A 23,161-nucleotide genomic window follows, 5' to 3' on the forward strand; every position below is an offset into this window, starting at 1 on the left:
GGAACAGTATTTAAGCATATTATCAAACTCCACCAGTTATTCATATACTCCACTGCACAGACATACTGACAGAACATGATCAGAGCATGAATCACAGGCCCTTTGGTCTATCTTTTTTACACTCAGCAACTATTTCCTTTCTTTGCTACCAAGCAGGTTTTCGAAAGTGATATTTGACTGTGCCAAAATATGTTCTGATTGTGCTTGGTTATAGCAGCCTATAAGCCACATTGTCCTCTCTGTCAGTGTATCAAAGTATGAGCCCAAAAGGTAAAAATATAATCTCTCCCCAACATGCTTTTCTTTGGCAGTGCTGCAGAATCATTTATTCAGGGCAAATGGATTTTCCATGGAAAGGACCCCCTGTGAGGACTGAGACTCTAAGGATTGCTTTAATGCTATTCCTATGCCAGCATTAGCTCATTTCCTTTCCCTGTACCCACAGGGAGGATTTCTCCCTCTCTCTGCACAGGTTAGCAATCATAAATCTGCTTTCTCGTGCACTACCAGGCTGTTCTCTTGCTGTATCTGAACTGGTCATGCCTTTCCTTCCCTGCTGCTTTCCAGGTGTGACACAGCAACATGGGGTGGTAACAGAAGAACAAGGATCCCACCAAGCAGGGATTTGCTTTAGGAATCCAGCGTGTCCTGCTCTGGATCCTCCTTATAGCAGAGAAGGCTGCAGGTAGAGTGAACATCGGGGTACAATCAATTCTATCAGCTCAATGTGTCAGCACACAAATGTCACTGATTCCGGTGCCCAGCGCTTCCCCATCGTTCTTTTGAGGGAAGGATAAAGCCTGTTACTGTAACACTCCCTTCATCCAGGTGACAGCCTGTGTCTGCCGTGTCCTTCTCTTCCGTGCTGAAAGACAATCTTGCTCTGACCTTGAAACTCCTGCCCCTCCAGCACAAGAGGCAGACGGTGCACGCAGCGTTCGTGCGCTCCGGGAAGGCACCACGAGCACTGCTCCAGAAACATTCCTGCACAGATGGAGGCGTGAGTGCAGTCCTGGATTAATGACAGGCTACATAATCTCCCCCTGGCAGTCAGTGGCCTTCTGCTGCCCAGACAAATGTCAGGTTTCGATCAACCAGAAAAACCCGCTGCCTACCAGTGCTCAGCCCAGCACTTTGCTGCTGAGAGGTGAATGGGAGAGATGAGGAAACGGCTTTCAGATTTTGAGCTATCAAATGGACAGAGTTTCAGCTTACATCTACTCCCTGCTTGTGGAATTCCATCTTGGGCTTTGCTAAACTGATAAAGCAGCATAAAAGAGGAGACTGACTCCTGAGATGCAGTCCAGCTCCTGGAGGATGTGATGTTTCTTTCTGAGGCTGCTGTCACAGCACTTCCAGAAACTCTCAGGAGTGTTAGAAACAGGACAGGAAGGCTCCAAAGAATCCTGTTAGTATTTTGCCTTGAAAGTCACAAATGAAGATGGGAAATACATTACAGGGGAAGGCTTGTGTTACTTTTCTGTGTATCCAAAGCTAATGCCAGTTGATATGGGGCTGTGATTCCAGCTGGATAATGCAAATGACTTTATAAACCTGAAGGTTTTCTCTCTCCAGCCTTAGTGAATCCTGTTAGTTGTTTCACTCTACTCCTCTTTGTCTCATTCCAGGAGCAGCTGGACTAACAGAGGGTTGCTCTGCACAGCACATCCCTGCATTTCACCCACTGCATTGCTCCATGTGGATGCAAACAGGGTGTACAGCAATCCTCAGGCAAAGCACACAGTGCCTTCTGCACAAGCTGGGGCTGGCTGAGCAGATCCTCACTCAGCAATGAAAGAGTTTGGGTCATCCCTTCACAGGCTGCCTTGTGCCCCAGGAAATGTCAGGCTGAGAGACACCTCCAAGCGCCAGGGCCAGAGACAGGATGTCTAATAAACCTCTCATTTTGTGAGAGAAGCACAAAGAATTAGGAAATACATGACCTGGAACTAGACAAATTGGCACCATTTTTTATTGGGCTGTATTGCCTCCTGCAATCCTGGTTTGTTTTCTTTTTTCAGGATAACCACAGAAACAGGGAGTTGCAAAGGGGGAAGAGCAATGTGAGTTTTCTCCTATGATATATATAATAAAGTGGAGGGGCAAGTAATGGAAAGCAGTGAACAGCAAACAAATGTGCTATGAATAGGCAGTTGCTCGTTGTTTGAATTCCAGCACCATTACTGAATGCACATCTTCCACTTGCAGATGTCAGAGGTCTGCAGCCTGTGCAGGGATCCTGTCCCTGATGGGAAATCACAGAGGGAGTGGCTAGAAATGCCTGCTTCCATTGCTTCTGCTTCTTCCAAGAACTTTCACAGGTAGGAATATCCACAGGTTTCCTTACAGCAATATTTCAGTGCCTGCGGGGCTGGGAAGATACACCAGAGAAGATCTTAGGTACTGATGAGGATTTTGCACTGCTGCTGAGTTCTTCTAGCATTATAACTGTCTTTCCATGTTAGATACCAAAAAACCTGAAAAAAAATCCCCCAAAAATCGCAAAACCTGAATCCCAGCTTGATCTCCCCAGGCTTTGTGGACCATAAGAAGGCACCAGAGTTGCTGCTTGGCTCTCCTGACCTGGGGGAGAAGGAGTGCAGAATTGGATATAAGAGGGTACCATGTACTCTGACCAAACTGGGCTGACTAAACTGATGGCAGTTATGACTCAGGATGCCTTTGGTGCAGATAGAGCTGCAGTTTGAGTTTCTACAGCAACCCACTTCCTCATGCATATAATATTCTCTCTTACACACGCTCCTGAAACTGAGTTTTAATCAGAGAGTTCAGTTAATAAAATGCAAATGAAGTGCACCTTCAGCTATGCGATAAATCTCACTTGGTCTTTACTACTCCTTAGTCAGGCAAAAATCCTACTAACTGATCATTTATCCAATTTAAGACTGGAAAGTAAAATGTAGAGAGATTGTTGTAGTCATCTAATATTAGCAGCATGCATCATTAATTTTGCACATATGTTTTTGTCATAACATAATGAAAGTAGCTATTGTAACAGCCACGCAGAAGGGAGCATTCTGTTCTTTCCAAGAACCTAAAATCTGCATTTCCCAACTTTTATAATAATTACACAACAGTCATCACTCCTCCAACCTACTCTATCCTTAGATTTCAACTTATGGATGAAGACCACTACCTCAATATTACTTTAAAGCCAACAGCTGTAAGATTACTACTATTATTTTTCATTACTACTAAAACTATTTAATACATTTCCTGTCACAGGATGGCACAAGGTGTATTTTGGTTTTATGAAGGACAAAACTCCCACCCCTGTAGTTGTCTCTAAACCCCACATGTTCTGTTTGTCACAGGCTTGGCCTGATGGCAATTCAGAGGAATGGTCACAAGTTTCTGCAGCTGCTTTTCTGGGAGAAATTAAACATTAGGGTGAGGAAAATAAACTGAGGTTGTCCTGTTCTGCAGAATTAAACAGTGGCAATTACAGGCACTGAGAACCTTGGGATGTCTGGGCAGGAAAGATAAGGGCTGGGAGAAAAAATAACAGCCATGTTCACTTAGAGACACTGAGAAAGTCAGTGACTTTCTTGTTAATTATTGATAGGGCAAGGGGCCTGAATAATTTCTTTCCAAATCAATGCCAGAAAAGTTAGTAAATGGAGAAAATCCTGAAATCTGAGTCTACGCCTGCTGCCTCTAAGGAGTGGAAAGAGAATGTCTTCAAAATTCAAGGCCTGGATTTCCCACTTCTCAAACCAGCACAGAGAGGAGGGGTGAGGATATGAGCTTGGGAATACAAGATTTCACTAATCCTTAACATTTAAAAGCTGGAATAAAGATGTTTGGTTCACTTCTCTTAAGCAGGACCACACAGTCATCACATAGGGACAGAGTCTCTCCACTTAGGCCTAGGATGGACAAATCAGTTGGGTTTCTGGAAAGAGGAGAAAGAAGTTATTCAAGATATACAAGTTTAAGTGAAACAACAAAAGAAATTAAAGCTGATTTCCACATATGGTTGAACCAAAATCTGCCTTTTTTATCTGAGTACACACCTTCCCAACTCATGTGAGCCAAATGAGGCTCAGCCACAGCCTTAGAAAGTAAAAGCTTTCAAAGGGTTCTGGTCCCATTTGGACTGGTGTGAATCTAGATCATGATAAGAATCATGCTGCATTTATATCAGTTCAGAATTTGGCATACAGTCCTGACTTCTGTGCTGGCACACAGATCTGCTCCTGTGCTCCATAACAACCTTTTCTAGGAGCTGTATTACTCACACCAGAGATATGAAACTCTGCACTAAACAGGCATTTCAGGAAACACCAGGCCTCCCACTGGTATGTAAAACCCTCCAGGATCTGATAATAAAATGACCACCTCGGGGCTTTCAGGAACCATTATAATAGAAATGGCTTGTTTGGGGAACCTCATTGCTTGAACTCCATAATTCCAGGTAAAGCTGCCGCTGAATGTGGCCCAGCAGGAGGAGGAAATCTAACTGGAGGGATGGAGGTGAGAAGAATCATGTCAAAGGCTTGGGAGTTCAGACAACACACAAAAGAGCAGAGGAGCTGACAAGCCACCCTAAGCCAGGAGGAAGATGACCTCCCCATCCAACTGCAGTCTGTTATCCATAGGGGATGGATAAAGGCTCAGGATTCATTGAGGCAGGGCATCAGCTCCCTCAGGTGACTCATAAGAGGCTCCTTTTCAGAATAGGGAATTAATAAAGAGCACATGGGGATGATGCATGAGCTTCACAGGCAGCCTGACTGTAACTCAGATAAAGCCCTTAGATAACAAAGGAGACTCAAAAGCCTCCTGGGTAAAGCAAAGGAGCTGCTCTCACAACTCCCAACCAAGTTCTGTCCCTGGTCCACCACTGATATTCAGTATGAACCACAGCAGGTTGGGGTGGCATCTTTCTGAGCTGCAAACTCTTTCTTAGGAGCTTGTGTGTGTACAAACAGATTTTTTGATGCTTAACTTTAAGAAGCTGTGGCCTGAGTCACAGAGATCAACATAGGGAATGTTAAAGGAATCTTATTAGCAGCCTTTCATAGGATGAACACCGGATTCCCACTCCTTCATCAGGAACAAGGGAACTTGTTGGATGCTGAGGAATTCCTGGCCCAAAGGGTGAAAGGAAGGATGGGCCTCCTGAGGCAGCTCCTGGATGTGAAGGAGATGGCAGGAGGGCCAGCAAGTGGACACTGGAGGATTAGCTCAGACATTTGAAATGGCACTTGGAAGGGCTGGAGAATACCCTGGCTAAAACCAAGAAGGAGAAGTGGGTATGAAGCACAACAAGAGGGTTTTTTTCTTCTTCTTTTTCCCTTATTCTTCAGGGAAATGAACCCAGCCAGCCATTACAGCTCTTCCACTCAGAGCACCTTTTGGGATGCTCAGATTTACTCAGCTCATCTTCCCCACGGTTTCTTATATTGTCTTCCAGCATCTCATACAACCTGGGATGGATTTAATTATTCATTTCACCCTCCCACCTGATAGCAGTAGTCATTTCACAGGAATTTTTAGGGATCTCTCTACATAAAGGCATTGTATTTCCTTGACATGCTTTATTAATTAGTTACACTTTTACATAATGATGCTGCTAGGCCTCTGCTTATAACACATCTCCCTCTGCAGCCATGTAACTCCTTTCCATCCAGCCTTGAGGAATGCTTCTCTCTCTCCTGTGCCTGAATTGTTTTTTCATTTAATATAATTGGAGAAGTTTTAAATCCGCACCAGAGCAGCCATGTGGCTGTCTGCTGCTTCTTCTGAAGTCAGTGTTAACTTCCACAGGATGTTAAACTCACAGATGCCTCATATGCCTCAGAATTTATTAACTGAATCTCAGATTCCTTGTAAAGAAGCACAAGTTTCCAGTGACATTTTGTCCTGCTGCTGCTAACGGCTTGTGTGATCCACAAAAACCTTTTCCTGTCTGCAGGCATTAGACCACAGGGTTCAAACTTAGATCTCTCTGCTCAGAATGACTCAGTCACTAAATGCCAAAAGGGGAAGAGGGCTTTGCAGGGAGTTCACCAGGCAGAAATAACCATTTAATTTTTTCTTTATTCTCTCCCACTCTCATTCTCCAAGTCTGGGGAAAGGAAAAAAAACCCCATTGTCTACTTGGTTCAATACTATGAGACTCCAGCATGCTGCACAAACAGGAAGGGGCCGTGTTTTTCTAGGTATTAACTCATGGCAGCACACTGAAGTGTTGCCAACTTGTGCCACTGCCCAAAAGAGCTGTGTGAATTCTGAGGGTGAGCAGGATGCTTTGGGAAGAGTCACTGCTGGCCCGAGCTGCTGTGGGCCCATTGAAAACCACACACGGAGCTCAGGCTGCTCTCCAGAAGCACCTCGGATGAATTCTTTGGGTTTTCAGTCTGTTGCCAGGGCAGGGTTTAGCTTCTCACCCAACTCTGTGCACTAGTCTTGGCCTCTCCCTTCTTGGAAAACTGTGAGGTGAGGAGAACAAGGTGAGGAGAACAAGGTGAGGAGAACAAGGTGAGGAGAACAAGGTGAACCCCCTGCCCAAGAACAGCAGCCAACCTGCCACTCACACACCTGAGGAGAGGTGCAGTTGCCACGGTCTCTATTTCACATTTCACATTTCTTTGGTCTCGTTTCAACATGTTGAGCCCTTCTGATAAACATCATCTATTTGTTTGCTGTGGCTGCCCCATCCCTGGAATGTCCTAGGCCAGTTTGGACAGGGCTTGAAGCAACCTGGGATAGTGGAAGGTGTCCCTGCCCATGGCAGGGGGGTGGAATGGGATGGTCTTTAAATCTCTTCCAACTCAATCGTTCCATGATCTTATGATTTTATGCTTGTTACAAGGTCTTTTTTCACACTTACTCCCCTTTTTTCAACTAGCTGGAGGACAACTCTGAAGAAGAAAAGAAAATTCATGGCAAGATGAAAAAAGCTTATTGCAAAGCAGAGCGTGACCTCAAAATGACAACTGCCAACCTCAATGAGATGAAATGAGCAAAACCTGGAATATGTTCTAAGGAGTTTTCATGGTTTAATGTGTCAGTTGGAGTGGAATTTCCCAGGGTACAAAATCCTACTGGGTGCAGTTGTGCAACGTCACAGCTCTGACAGCATCATCTACAGCTGAAAAGTCCTTTGACCATAAATTCACTGGGAAAATCCATAATCATCCCAGATCTCTTCAGCATTAACCCAATGACAGGCACAAGTAGAGTTCAGTAATTCAGGCAGGCAGAATCAGAAATACAAGATTTTGTTTCCTAAGTCTTTCTCTGACTCATTGTCTGATATTTGTAATTCATCTTCCACACTCACCCACATATAAAATGTGTATAATCACTGGGAAGTTATGAGGCTTAAATGATTCATGTTTATGTAAGGCCTTCTGATCCTCAGACAAAAACTGTTTTAGAATTGCAAAATATTATCACAAATTAGAACTTCATTTTAGTGTCACTATTGACTACTTCAGTGATGGGTCTGCCAGCGCTGCTCTGAGAAACCTCCCCTTAGAAATTAACTTCCTGGAATACAAATACCCAACTCTATATTATCCAAACCACTAATTTACCTAGTTAATGAGCTAAGTAGCAAAGGCAATGTGTACAATCATTAATACATACTGCAAGCATTGCTAATTCAAATTCTCCACAGGGAGTACAAGATCCTGGTGCTTCAGAGCAAAGCCACAGGGACACTTAAGTGACAGAAGAAAAATTAGGTGTTTTAGTCCTTCAGAGCTGCAAACAGGCTCAGCTTCCCAGGCTGCTTGAGCCTTTCTTTGCAGACCAGTTAATGATGGGGTAAGAGGAGCTTCCACAAAGGAAAAAGGGACTTAAGTGCCCTGCCAGTCCCACTAAGGAGACAGGACACTGAATCTCAGCTGTTCACCACAAAGCAGAAACACTAAATTGGCTTTGCCACCCCACATTAGGCAGCTTGTGCAGCTTTGACTTTTTCATAAGACTGAGTTGGCATAAAAGATTAATACAGCCCTTTAAACCTACCCTGTTAAAATGGAGTCTGGAGCCTCTCACTCTTTAAACCCCTAAATAACAGAACCAGCTGAGATCTAGTATTTATTTTTCCCCAGGCAGATGCTGATGGTTTTTTCTACAGCAGATTCTGGCTTCTCTATGAGCTTGTGAAACCCCTGGGCTTGGAAACATTTGCCTTTTAGTTTCCAGTGACTGAACAGTTCAGCCAGCTCTGAATCCAGTTTGTCTTGTGCATTATCCACTCACTGAAAACTCCTCTGTGAGTCTGGGGAACTGTGTGCTCACTGCAGATCTCCTGCCATGCTGCTCTGACCAGGAGAAAGGTGCTGTTTTCCAGGATCCTCCTCAGGCAGTCAGCAAAGATGTCTGATAGACCTTTCCATGGACTCTACTGCCCTCCAAGGCACTGTCCCTCTCACTCTGGAAGGAAAGGTGGTAAATCAAATAAGAAATGAGGCCACAGTTCACAGGATGTGCAGTGTTACCATTCTGAATTCAAATATTTATTTCATCCAAGTATTTCAGTGTTCAAATATTTCACTAAACACTCAGCATTTCAACAAAAACATGACACACAGACCTAGACTGCAGCTATTTCTACGAACAAACCTCTATTTCCCTCAAGTAACCAAATCAGCTCGATTATATTCCTGAAAGCCAAATTCCAACATCATACAGGAAGCCAACCATGCTGCAGATAACATCGGCTGTCTGCTGAGACACCTGGCCAGGCATTCCTGCTTTCTTGGCTCAGTATTCCCAGCCGTAGATCTCTCCCAGGAAATAAAATCCAGTTGAGCTGACAAACATGTCAAGAAGGGAGTGAAGAAATTAAGATTCTTGTTCATATTCCCACAGATTTCTCTCACATCTCCTGCTCACAGACACTGCTGTGTTCGTGTGTGTACTCCGGTCACTCCAGACAGGGAAGAGCTGGAAGAAGACCTGGAAGCTGAGGCTATATTTGAATAGAATGCTCTGAACGTGTTCTAATGACTAATACAAATTGATAGCATCAACAATAAGGAACATTTCCATTTCAATTCACTTTAGAAATGTGAGCTGATTAATTCTCATCCATATCAGGAGATAGATCCATGTTGTCAGACACCTTGCAAGGGGGAAAACAGGTAGAGGAGCTTGTCCAGTGGCACAGAAAGCAGCAAGATCAGGTCAAGAAGGACAGGACCACAGGAAGAACACAGCTGCCATGGCTGGGATAGCAGAGCTCCTGGAGATGCCTCAGAGTAAAAGCAAAGCTGGAGATGGACAAACAGCTCATGAAGGCAGAAATGGGCAGGCTCAGTGTAAGCATGGCATCTCTGCAGAAATCCAGGGGGAGAGGGCAGCAGGGAATTCCTCACCAAACCAGTGCAGCCACAGGTGCAGCCATGAGTGCAAAGCAGAATGCAGCTCTCCAGTGGGAGCTGCTGATGCCAGGAGGCAGCTGCTGGCAGCTGATGCTGAACATTGCCCATCCTGGCTGATGGAGCAGGCATCCCCCTCACAAAGGTCAGGACACTCTGCCCTCCCCCGGGCTACTACAGCCATCCCAGTGCAATTACCAACTAGAATAAACTGAGTTTGCCAGGGAGGGAGGATATCTTAGCCCTTGAAGCCTTACTCAGCATCATATGACTGACCTCTCTCTTCCAGCTGAACTCCCATGCTCATGTTCACAGACTGGAAGATAACCTGGCTGAAGCCAATGCCCAGCTGGCTGCAGTGGAGGAGAGCCAAGCTGAAAATAAAGCCATCAGGCTCCAAGGTAAATTCCTTGACAGCTTTGTGCAATGTTACCTCCCTCGGATCCTTCTCTTCCCCTACATTTCTTCCAGCTCTGGCTGCCCTGCCCTGTCTCCTCTTGCAGATCTGCCAATCCTTTTCTCTCACTCCAGTCACATTGAATTAGTTCCTGTCCTGCTTCTTTGTACAGTTGCTGCACAGCCAAACCCAGCCAGCTGAGCTGGGAGCTCCAGGCAGCACAGAGCAGGCTTAGCCAGACTGTCCACTGAAGATTTCTCTCATCTTACTCTCAGATGGCTTGAGGAGGCAGCTGGATGAGGAGTCCAAGGTGCTGGGGAGCACCAGCTGCCTGCAGAGGCTGCTGCTGTCATGGGTCATGCACTGCCTGCTCCTTTGAAGGCTGTCCACTTCAGAGGAACAAATCTGTTGTGTTAGCCCTCACAAAGGAGAATTTTCTCATCCAAGTTGATGTCTGGGCTTGTCACCAGCTGGTCTTGGAGGGGATGTGGGGGACATGAACCTTGTATGGATATGGAAATAAAATATGGAGTCTCCCATGGGCTGGCAGCAGAGCAGAACACAGAGAGCCTCCTGATTATCAGTCCACTGTCCATTCAGTGGATTGTGCAGCAGTTTATTTGCAGAGATCACAAAAGTCTGGCTGAAAATATATCAACATTTCATCTCCCTGTCTGACACCTGTGTGTTGGAAATTTCTGCTTATCTCCAAAGAGTAATTCTAGTGCTGCACCTGTATATCACCAGTCTGGCAAGGATCCTGTGTTCAGAACAATCACCAAATGGGTTTACTGTCATAATTCTTTGAAACACTGTTTCAGAGCAAACAGTGATGGTGACAAGCCAAGTTCTGTTTTCAGTTGTATGAGCTCAATTCAATTCACTGCAATACAGAAAAAAACAGGTAAGAAAAAAAAAAACCACCTTGCCTGCTGAACAGGAAGATATTTTGAAGGCTGAGATGTTTCTAGATGGTCCAGAACTGAGTGGTTCAAGTGGAACTTTTGCTACCTTGAGTCCTGCATGGCTGCTGTGGGAGCCAGACAACACCGAGCAGGATTTGGACCTGATCAAAGAGCAGCTGCAGAAAGAGGAGAAAAGCGAAGCTGAACTGCAGTTCAGCTCTCTAAACTCAACACTGAAGTGTTGTTTGGTCTGGAGGACCAAATAGAGGATTGATGCCATTGATAGAAGCAAAAGCTGGAGGAAACCAAGTGAGCACTCAGCTTTTAGGGAGTCTGGGGCTTGGGGCAGTCTCATTATTTAGTTTGGCAGCTGAGTCACAGCTTATGGATGTGATCTGTTGGGATGTAATTTGGTAAGAGAGAGAAAGCAAAGGGCTCCAGCCAAGAGAAGGAAAATAATACTTGCAATAACAGACACTATTGAGACCTAACATTGGTACACTGACAACAGAAAACAAACCTTTCTGATTAACGCTTGAATTTGTGTTGGTTTTTTAATTTCAACAGGACTTTACTCTTCCATTAGCCCTACAAAAGCCACTATAATTTCCTAAGGATAAAGCAAACAGCAAAGTTTTAACAATCTGTTTTCTGAGACTGCTGCCAAGTTACCATCTTTTCCCTGGTGAAAACAGTGATGGTGTTCAGTCGGTGAGGGCTGCTGATTCCACCATTCTTCAACACCTGAACTACTCACCAGGATATTTCTGCCATCTTTCCTTCAGGACAAAGTTGGCTGTGATGCTCTGGAAGCAGAGGAGACAGTGGGATCAGTCCAAGCCTGGGCTGCCAACATGGAGAAAACTAAGCAGAGCCTTCAGAATGAAGTGCAGGAGAACTCACTGTTGACTTGAGAAGGCAAAAATTCCATCTACCCAGGAGTGTACTCAGCCTGACCACCGAGATCTAAGACCTGGTACCTGAGGCTCTGGGAGTCTTTTTGTTAACTCAAGTTAGCTTTGATCCAGTCCCCAATTTCTTAAGGTCTCTCCGTTAAACGTCAAGCAATCTGTATGGCCATGAGAAGCAAGGCTAAGACTTCTCACATCAAGAGAAAACCCAGATGAGAGCCGCAGCTAATTCCTGGGAGCACACAGCATGCTTCTCATAAGCTCATTAGCTGACTTCCAGAAACAAGAGTACAGCTAAAGCAAAAGCCCTCCTTTACTGCAAGGCAAGGTATTCATCTTCCTTTAAAGGATAATGATATCCTGCTTTGAACTTTGCAGTGTTGCAGTACTGGTGGGTTGGCCACTGGTTATTAACTACCAAACTCGAAGCAGACCTAAACAACACAGTTTAAACACCAGTTCCTTCATTAAATTAGTATTTCTACTCTTGTTCATGCTAGTGTAAGAGCATGAATGGTAGTGCAACTGTGGGATATTTGAATAACAATGTTACTTAAAATAGGCACAAAGGCTGCTCCAAATCCACTGAAGTCCTTGGGTACCTGCCAATGCCTGCAGTTGGCTTTAGAACAGATCCCAAGAGCCGAAAATCCCACATACAGCATTGCATTACTGGGCTGAAAAAATCTGTTTCCCCATCCTTTTCTTTAATGAAGCAGTTCTTTATTCTAGGGTCCCTGTGGTGTGCTTGTCACCATGGTATCTGAACACATGTGTGGATCATAAGGATATGTAGAATATTTGTGATTAAAAGCTCCTAGGGAAGAAAAATGTACCTTTATTCTTTCCCTTCATGACAAGCAGTTAAACAATCTAAAATAGTCTTGAATAACATCTTGTTTGTAACTGAATCTGCTTTGAAATAGAAAAAGTCACACTGATCAACCCAGGCAATTACCAACAGCACATCTGCACAGAGAACATCTGAAGTGGAAAACATTTGCTCCACAGCAGCATCATTATAACCACGGGAGCAAGGAGGACTATCACACTGATGGGAACTGGGTGATCTTGTTAAATTCCTAATGGTGAGGAAAGACAGCCTCATAAACATTTTAATCATCCATTCAGAGTGACCATGAGAAATGCTGCCAGCCTTTAGAATGGCTGCCAATTTAACTGTGACTGGCTGGCAGGACACGCAGAGAAGTGAAGTGTGAAGAAAACTTGTGTCCACTGAATGCTTGGCTTTATTTTTCCAGGCCAGTGCTGCTTGTGCAGCTCTGGACAAGAGGGACAGAGCTTTGGTAAAATGCTAAAGGAATAGCAAAAAAAGGGCAAAGAGCTGCAGGTTGAGGTAAATTCACAAAAGGAATGTGCACAGCTGAAAATGTAGAGCTTAAGGCTGCCCATGAAGGATCCTTGGAGCACCTGGAATCTATGAAGAAAGAAAACATCACCCTTAAGGTTAAGTACTGGTTTGATGTACAAAAATTCTGCACATCATAAGCCCCTTTCATTTCTACTGAATGAGCTCTTGGGGTGTCTTCCAGCACCAATTCCACTTTCCTTATTCCTAGCAGTGCTTTCAGTCTCTGAGGACATTAATTTGGTGCCATAAAAGAGAGGCTGCAGTGCCAGTTCTGGCTACCAGCATCCTCTAATTCTGAGCAATTCACTTGGGGGGCTGTTAACAACAGCCAGCTTCACCCTGGGAAGATGACATTCCCTTTAACCTCCGTGGAGAGGATTCAGCATCTCCAGCAATCAGTTCAGAGCAAGTCAGTCAGACTCCTCTCAATCTCCCTCTTTCATCCCTTCTCCTGACTGGCTGTTCAGTGATACCAGTCCCCTCTATCTCTTTTTTTTTACACTTCTGTAAATTACAAAAATTGATCTCTTACAGGAGGCTGGAAGGTGACACCATAAACATTTAGAAGATGCCACAGTCTGCTGTCCTTGTGGCCAAGAGAAAACAGTGATGGACACCCTGGCACACACCCAGTGTTTCCTGGGCTCTCCCCAGCCCTTTGCTCCAGCCTCCCTCAGCTGGCAGAGAGCCCCTCTGCTGCAGGGGGATGATGTGGTGTCCTGTTCCCATTTTGTGAAAGCAACCATCTGAAAGGGGGAAAAGGGAAGGCTGGATAAAAACTGGGAAAAAATTATCTTTATTTAGTGTGCTTCATTCTTCCACCTCTGTGAACACACGCAGCTAGCAGGGCTCATTCAGAAATCCAGGATAATATTTAGCAATGAAAGAAAAGGGCAGCTGACATAAAGTGACTGAAACCATTTCATGCTATTTCCAGTCAAAGGATCTGTATGGTGCACTCAGTAAAGTTCATAGTCCTGAAATAAACATATCACATGAAATATCTGTTTGCTTCCCTAAAGGAAATTAAGGATCTAATCAATCAGCTGAGGAAGGGAGGGAAGAACACTCAGGAGCTGCAAACGGTGAGGCTGGAGATTGAGAAGGACGAACTGCAGGTGGCACTGGAGGAAGCAGAGTCTTCCTTGGAGGTATCAATGCTGCAGATGTGGGAGATTGCTGCCAGCCTGGTGCCTGCTGCCCACATACCACCAGATGGATTTTGCATGTGTAACTGGATGGATTTTGTATGTACAATCACGTAGGCCATAATTACATTATGTACATAATAAAGCTGCAGCATGGAGGTTTTTAAGTTAGACATTAGGAGAGTTTGATAATCATTAAGGGGAATTACTGCTTGGACCAGATTGTCTGGAGGTTACAGTCTCTGTTATTGGAAGTTAAATGCAGTCTGGTCTCGCATCAAGCGGGACTGGTTTGGCAGGAGCTGATCCAGATTTTAGGCAGTACATTTTCAGGATGACCTCTTGAAATCCCTCCAGCCTTGTTTTAAAAGAAGGCTTGGTACAAAGTCCTGGTATCTCAGTTTTTAACAGATTTGAAAAGTTACTATATTTTTATTACTGGTGGGCAATAATTTGATACAAGGGCTGGATCAGACTCAAGATAACAGACTGCTGTACCATATGCTTCACTGGAGTCCACAGAAACACTCACCAGCATGCAATTGAGTCTCTGCAGGAGAGTCTGGAGACTGAAGTGCTGAAGATCTCTGCCTGGAAATGATGGACACTGAGCTGACCTGAATGGAAATGCAGCTGGATTGTGCAAGCAGGAACAACAGTGAGCTTGTCCAGACCTAAATAAACTTCAACAGCATGACCATGAAACCTAGAGAGGTTTGATGCAGCTCCTGGATGGAAAATAACTCCAGTTCTATTTTATTTTATACTTAAGCAACAAAGCAGTAGATTATGTAGTCCTGTTTAGACAGAAGTCTTGAACACACTAAGAATTTATAATCAAAAGCTTGGTTCTCCCACTCACACCAATTTCAATCTGCAGTAGTTTCAACAAATCTTATACAAGACAACCATTACTATCAGCTTTTGTCAAACTGAAAGCCCAAAAACTATTTATATGTAATTAAACCAAAAAAAGTTCTGTGTTTAAGAGAAGTTGTGACTGCTGTTTGAATAGGATAGCCAAGAAATGGACTGGAAACTAACAGAGATGTAAAACTAGAGAGCTTCCTTCAGCTCTTCATTGCTAAAATAAATTAAGAAAGCAAATTAGTAAAAAGCTGTCTCTTTGTTGGAATAAAGTGATACAACTGCTGCCAAAAATCCAATTCTAGTAACTTAAAGACTAACAACAAAGATTCTATCTCCCTATACACGTCTATACACACACACACTCTCAAACCTAACTTGTCCTCAGTTACGTCAGCCTTAATCAGAAACAATTCTCTTAAAGTCAGTGTGGCTACAATGAGAGGCAAACATGATGCTGAGAGAGCTGGGGTTTTCACAGGGTTTGGGTTTAAATTTGCTTTTTTAAAAAAAAAATCTAGCATCACTTTAAAGCACAGCTTTGCACAAATACCTCCAACAACTACCAGCATCCTCTCCCTGCATTACTTACATTAATCTTTCACCTGCTTTCAGGACCTTTGGATCCAAAGGGATGAGGATGCTCACCAGCATGAGGAACTGCTGGAGCTGTAAATGCTGCCTCTGCCCACCTCAGAGAGAACTGGAAGATGTGCAGGCTGACCTGGAGGGCAGTGAGAACTCTGGAAAATTCTAGGAGCAGGCAGAGGTCATGGAGAAGGCACGATGAACTCAGTGTCCATACACAGAGGAAATAAAACTATTCATGCAACAGCTACCTCATCAGAGAGTTTGTGTGTGTGTGGTTTAACATTAAATTTTAACTCTGGGTAAGAAATGCAGGTTAGGCAAATAATGGATAAATATCAGTGGTCTATAAGGCAAGTCTGATAACTCCACGGAATATGAAGAGCTCGGTTTTTAAAAATATTACACTCATAGCAGGATGCTCATAAAAGCACCATCTTGGCCCAGCTTTATTCCTAGCAAGGCTTATGAAGAGACTTTTAACAAATTTGGTGGAACAGTTAAGACACTGCTGAGGGAAAAGCCACCCTAAAATGGACAGCATAAAATTCTGCCTGCATTGAAACCAGAGTTTTACAGTTGTTTCCATGGTGTTCAGATTTCTTCCATGGACTGTAGCCCCCAGTGAGAGCCATTGTAGTGAAATTCGAAGCCTCCTTGCATTACAGACTGCAGAATGAAATAACATACCTGCCACTTCAGTTTGTGCACAGATTTATGAAGCCTCTTTAACATTCACCATTACAGTCTGCAGTGCTTTTCCATCAAGACCACCCATGATAACATTTCCAAGGAGAAGAGTGTAACTTCTGGAAAGGACTGATAATCCAAGAAGCACTTCTCAGCTGCAATTATGGGGCACTGGTTATAAAAACTGAGTCGTAAATGTGGCTTTTATTCAAATAGGATAAAAAATACAACCAATACATTCCCCTCCAATTGACCGATAATAAAAGAATACATTTTAAGCAGGTGAGCTGCTATCACCACACTAAATTGCAGCTTTAAAACTTATTTGTTATATAAAACCCACATAGCACTGAACTTGTGCAGCATTCTGGAACACTGTGGCACATTTACATGATGTTGTTTTGCTGAAGAGCAGCCTTTGTTACGAGAATGCAATTTTTCTATTAAAGCTTTTGGAGCTCTCCTTCCATAGAGCGTTTTTAGTATTATTATTATTATTTTTACAGCAGCAACAACAACAGTCCTCCAATGATTCATATCAGCAAACAGCAAGCGCTAAATGAGCTGTGGGGCTCATATTTTCCATGAGATAAAAAGACACATCCATATCATAAACTGTGGAGCAGAGACTATGTTTGTTGAGCAAGCAATCAAATACAGCTTCAGTCAGGTCTAAAGCCAGCTGCTGCTACTGCAGCAGAGCTTTGAAATAAATAATATTGGTATATAAACTCAAATCCAACAGAAATTCAGAAAAATGGATGTGGACTTCAGGTCTTGGTAAACAACAGGGTCTGTTCTGCCTCAGAGGTGTATCATTGTATCACTCACAAATCATCTCTGGCAGCTGACTAGAAGAGAGCAGCAGATAAGAATGATGTTTTGTAAGACTTTTCTGCCCTCTAAAATCAGTTTGTTTACTATTAAATGAAAGCTGGGGCCTGACCTTCAACACATTACTAATGAGCACAAGGAAATCATCAGCGAGCATGGAGGAGGTGATGAGGGAGCAAAGCAAGCTGTGGCTGATGTAAGTCACCTCTCCACCTTTCTGCTCTTTATGGTGGTAGCTGGAAACTTTCAGGTATATATTCCATTATTTCTCTCCAGTGCTGATTTGAAAGCAGTGTTAATAATAGATGTCAGCACTTGCACTGCTTTTTATGATCCTGAAAGGCAGGATGCATGTTAGCTTACTGATTGCAGCCTGGAAGAATTAATCTACAAAAGAAGAAATTCACTTTCACTGCTGCCTCCCTGGTAATCTGCATCACAGATGGCACCCTGAGGAATTCCTCCATTTCCTCTTGATTTGTCCTTTCTTTCACTTATTACACAACTCCACTCCTCACACCTATCAGCCCTCCAACAAAGAGTAGGCTGGGTTCCCTCTCCAGCGAGTCAGTGGCATTTGGAATTGGCAGAGTGGAGCAGAGCTGCCAGCACTGAGCAGATTGCTCCTTTGGCACCGTGCTGACAACTGGCACTTCCCAAATATCACAGCTAGCTGGGGATTTAATGCACAGCATTTCCTCCCAGACTGACACCGAGCCTTCTGCCACCTTTGTGCTTTCTGCTACTGCGTGCTCAGACAATGTCTTCACCCTCCACCTACAGCACACACTCAGCCACCTTCTTTCTACTGGAGGGTGGAAATAAAAGCCTCCAGTGTCATTAGAATCAAAACTATTCATTTAATAATAGGTGAGGATAACAACTTTGACTAGTCCAGTGGTTCAAAACAAGCACCCCACCACCAGATTCATGGTCTGATCTAGTGTTGTCCAAAATGTCAGGGATTACTTCCAATGATGTCAGTGAACTCTGGATCCAGCCTTCAGAAAGGCAGCCTGTGATACACAATAAAATTAAAGATATGGCAAAATCTCTGAGAAAGTAACACACAGATTTCAAATCTACATATCCTAGCTTTCCATGATCTGTATAAATAGCTGTGCTCTCAATCTGTTTCATACCTTCCTCACAGGCTTCCTGTGTGGCAAAAGATCTGTGTCAGGAGCAGGATCATTATGTGCACCTGGAAAAGATTAAGAACAACTATTAAATTGCAATAAAAGACCTGTAAGTCAAGATGGAATAGGCAGAACAGTTAGCCCTGGGAGGAGGGGGAAAAAAACCACCATTATGAAACTCCAGGGTAAGAAAAACATGTACAAATATATTAGAAAGATTATTCCAACAGAGCAGCTATGAAACTTTCCTGCACCTGAGCTTCCACATTCAGCACAAATACCTGAAAAGGAACATTTTCATTTAACAACCAAGATGTCCCAAAGGGAAGGCACTAATTCAAGGAAATCCAGGCTAGGCAGAAAAGCTGTGTGTGGGATACTCTGAACCCACTGGAGCACAAGGGAATTTCAGCACTTTGCACCCCGTGCAGAACCCATCCATCAGAAACTTTATGGTGCCTGAATGCAGCAAAAACAAGCCACCGGTCTCAGCAGCTGATCTACACCCAGAAGGAGAATTTGGAAGGTGTGCTGTCATCAGCAGTAGTAACTTTTATTTTTCAATTGCAACAGAGCTCTAGAGCACAAGTAAATTCAAATTCCTGGGGTAGACACCATAGTCCTATTTCTGACCCTCAAAATCAATTGTCCTGCTCCTCTGCAGATGAAGGAACTGGGAGCAGCCAGACACCAAACAGAAACACTGTATGGAGACTGAAAATTCTGCACAAGAACAGGAGGTCTCTAAAGGAGCTGGTCTTCCACAATAAAATGACTGTAAAACCAAAAAGATGGGGAAAATGCAGAACAAACTGTAAATGAAGAGGTTGCAGGTCTTCTCTGCTTCAGGTCACTGTTCCATCACTTGGGAGTTTGACTGGATGATTCTTACAGGTCCCTTCTGAATTGATGTGTTCTGTGATCACACAATGGCACCCGGTGCACATCAGGGGCATTTTCCCTCTCTAGGACACCGGCTGCAGCAAGCACATGCTCAGTTCATACTGACAGTATCCCTAAATATGAGGACTTTTGTAGACCCAGAAGCACCTTTTGAGACAGTCCCTGGAATGCATCACTCTCTATAAATCATTCTTCTCCTCTGCCTTCTGTGCAGCCACCTCCTGTCCTCAAGCACAGCCTCTGATGTGTGCACAGACACAAACACACAATTTATAAAATACTTGTCAACTACCACTCTTCAGGGTCGTGCCGGTTCTCCTCACCTTGATGTCACCATGCACAAACATCAGACATGTTCCAGGTCAAAGATTTTTTTCCAGTGCAAAGATTTCTTTTGCTAAATCAAACCATTTCTGGTATAGGAACAGAGCCTGGCCAATTAAAAGAAGTCCACACATGAAGTGGAAGATGCAGAGGAGAGGGAGATGGGATGGCTCCATTGGCTCTAAACAAACTGCACACCAGCCACTGCGCCTCAGACTTTGTTTCCTGGGGAGGTTATCCAAGGCCTCAATCCTCTTCCTCTGCACCAGTGGCTCAGGGAAGCTGGAGTTCGTGTTTGACTCCACCTGCCATGAATTTATTAGAGCAGAAAAGGGTGTGGGGTGGAGATGAGGAAAACGTAGGTGTGTTCTCAACAGCTGACTCATGCTGTTCTCTGCAAAGGGAACACAGATATTCCACAAGTCTCTTTAGGCACAGAGGTACTCCTGGAACAGCTAATGGACAGTACAGATGTTTTCACTAATGGTAAAACAGAAAGGGGAAAGGAGCAGCATCTTTCTGCTTCCCAAATGGATGCACAGTAAGGGCTAAATCTTTTTTAAAGGAGTAGAATAGAACACAGAAAAAAGTGTGAAAGAATCTGCAGACAAAAGAATTATCTGTGTGTCAGACTCAAAACCTTGCAAATAATACATCCCTGGTATATCTGGAATGATGGAACACATCCAACACCAGGTGAAGGATCTGTGCTAACAGAGATTTAAGATTTTTCAGGTCAAGGATGGGAGATGTGATCCAGGTCATCTCTTGCAAATAATTCCTCTCATCAATAGCCTTTATTCATAGTCTTATTAAGGTTTATTGCATGGGGGAAAGCTTGAATTTGTTCACAGTGTAAAAGCAGAATGTATTCTGCTCAAACTCAAGATGTAAGGCATTGCAACAGGAGGGTAGAGAGCATAGAAAGAGCAAATTCAAACAAGCTGAGAGGCAAGAAGAGCTCCTGTGGCAATGCACACCAAGAATGCACTCAAAACATGACTTTTCATCACCAATTACCTGTTTGTGTATCTAACAGCCTGCTTCCAGAAGATCTCTTTTGGACTAGCTGCTACCCTGCAGCTGAATGGGGACATCCCAGCTTAAATCTTTTTTCATATATACCTTAAGATCAGATCACATCTAAATCGCTTTCACTAAAATCAGTTTAGCCTTGCTTGTGAGGCTTTAATCTCAAAAACATCGGCATCCTTCCCGGATTAGCACAGCGCAATTGTATCAGCACTACACAGGAGCAGTGGTTGAAAATTCTTCAGGGAGCTTCATTGGAGGCAGGGTCTTAGCTTTTAATGCTTAAAACCTCTGCAGAGCTCCTCATTTAGATGCTCTCCCTCCATCTGGTGAAAGTCATTTTGTAAACATAAAACCCGTACTTAAAATGTAATTTTGTTGCTGTTACGTAACTTCACTCGGCCTAGTTGAGTGTCTTTAATCCCTTCATCTGAGGCAGTTTTATTGTTAAACCAGCCAGGGCTGCACTGATTCCACATCTCGAAGCCACAGAGCCACTGGACCACTGACAGAGGCCATCACTCTCACCTCCTTCCTGAATACAAGAGCTTGTACTGCACTTTTGCCATCCTGACAAATATTTCATTTGTCCATTTCATCCATTCTTAAAAACTTCTAAGAGCAGCCCTACATCCTGTCAAATCAGTTCCTAACACAGGGCTTCACTACTTCAAAGTAGTCGCTGGCAATTTTTTACCCGGATCTGCCTTGTTATTATCTTAGCTTATGACTTCTCACCCTACCCTGTGAACATGAGAGAACAAATTGTTCCTTTCCTCAGAGCAGCAGCCTTTCATCTATTCAAAGACTACTCACATCTTCCCTCAGTTTTCTGTCCTCTCAACAGGCTCAGCTGAAGTCATGTGTTCAAAGACCCTGATCATTATTGCCACCTTTTTCTCCAAACCATCCAAATTTCTCTGGTGCACAGGACTCTAATGCTCTTCTAATTTAGCTTGGCAGAGCAGGATTCCTCTGCGTGTGTTACTTGGATTTTCTTACTCACATGGGCCTGTGTGGTGTTTACCTCACCTGCAAAAAGATATTTTTTGTTCCTGTTCAGCTTTTGACCCTCAGCAGCCCCTCCACCCTCCCCTGCAGCACCTGCCCTGCTCCCAGTGGTGTAAATCTGAAGCTGATGGTGTTGAAGTGAGCAGCAGTGCACCTGCTGCTCAACCACATCCCATTTTTACCACAGAGCTCCCATTTTCAATCCTGGTTCTGCCACTGTGTTTATTCTGAACTTGACCTCAGCTTCAGATGCAGTAATTGCATTATTGCATCACAGATGAGTAATGCACAGGTAATTCCCTGTACAAGCACTGATATTAAGTACTTCTTCCCTCAACCAGTTTTGCAACTCCTTTAGAGCACTATCATCAGACTGGTTTCCCAGTTTATTATTAGAATATCCTGCAAGCCAGTGTCAGAAACTCTACTAAAAATCAAGATATATGACATACATTGCTTTGCCCTTATCTGCAATCCTTGTTTTGCTGCCAGAAGAGGAAATTAGATTGGCTCAATTCATTCCTGACAAAGCCATACTGGCCAGCATTCACCTGCTTTTTTTCCTTTGAGATGCTTATAAATTGTTTATTTTCTCTCAGACTCAAAATTAAACTCACTACTCTATCGCTCCTCAGTATATCTGGGAGTCACTTATCTCTCCCCATTCTCCCAGATTTTTTTGTTCATTGTTGTTGTACTTGAACTCAGAAAATCTCACAAGTTTGAAGGAGACAAAACCCAAAGAGGAGGCAATTCCTCAAGGGGATTAAGAGTAGGGCAAATTATTGCTCGTGAACTTATTTTGATATTCCAGCCCTCAGTCATAGAATCAAGGAATGGCTTTGGTTGGAAGGGACCTTAAACATCCTCCAGTTCCACCCCTCTGCCGTGGGCAGGGACACCTTCCAGTATCTCAGGTTGCTCCAAGCCCTGGTCTTCGACACTTCCAGGGATCCGGGGGCAGCTACAGCTTCTCTAGGAATCTGTGCCAGGGCCTCCACACCCTCACAGGGAAGAATTTCTCCCCAATATCCCATCTAACCCTGCCCTCTTTCAGTTTGAAGCCATTCCCCTTTGTCCTGTCCCTCCAGTCCCTTGTCCAAAGTCCCTCTCCAGCTCTCTGGGAGCCCCTTTAGGTCCTGGAAGGGGCTCTAAGATCTCCCTGTATCTTCTCAATGTGGATTTATTTGCTCTCATATTTGTGGCATTTTGTCTGCATTATACTGGTGATACCTCACTCGCAGTGTAGATTCTCTGTGTTATATTCTGTAGCGGGGGTTATGTGTGTTTGTTTGGGACCCCAATCTCATGTATGTATCCAGCATTGTGGCACCTCTGTATTTTGGCAGTCATCTACTGGGAACAATTAATAATCACACCTTTGGGTTTTTTTTCTCCTCAGAGAAACAACCGGGTGGGGGGAAATACTTTGCTTTTATCTGTTCTCTTTCTTTGTCCTCCTGACTACTACAGATATGAAAGGAGAATGTATTGAGGTGAGATCCATACTCTTCTACTGTGTCTGCAGTGAGAGGACTGACGGAAATGGCCTTAAATTGATGCACTGGAGAATCAGTTTAGATGTTATACTTCTTTTTTCACTGTTTGGGTGGGCAGACATTGGAACAGCTTACCCAGGTAAGCGGCAGACTCACCACCCCTGAGGGCATTTAATAAC

This window comes from Prinia subflava, chromosome 17 (assembly GCF_021018805.1).
Source record: "Prinia subflava isolate CZ2003 ecotype Zambia chromosome 17, Cam_Psub_1.2, whole genome shotgun sequence".
NCBI lineage: Eukaryota > Metazoa > Chordata > Aves > Passeriformes > Cisticolidae > Prinia > Prinia subflava.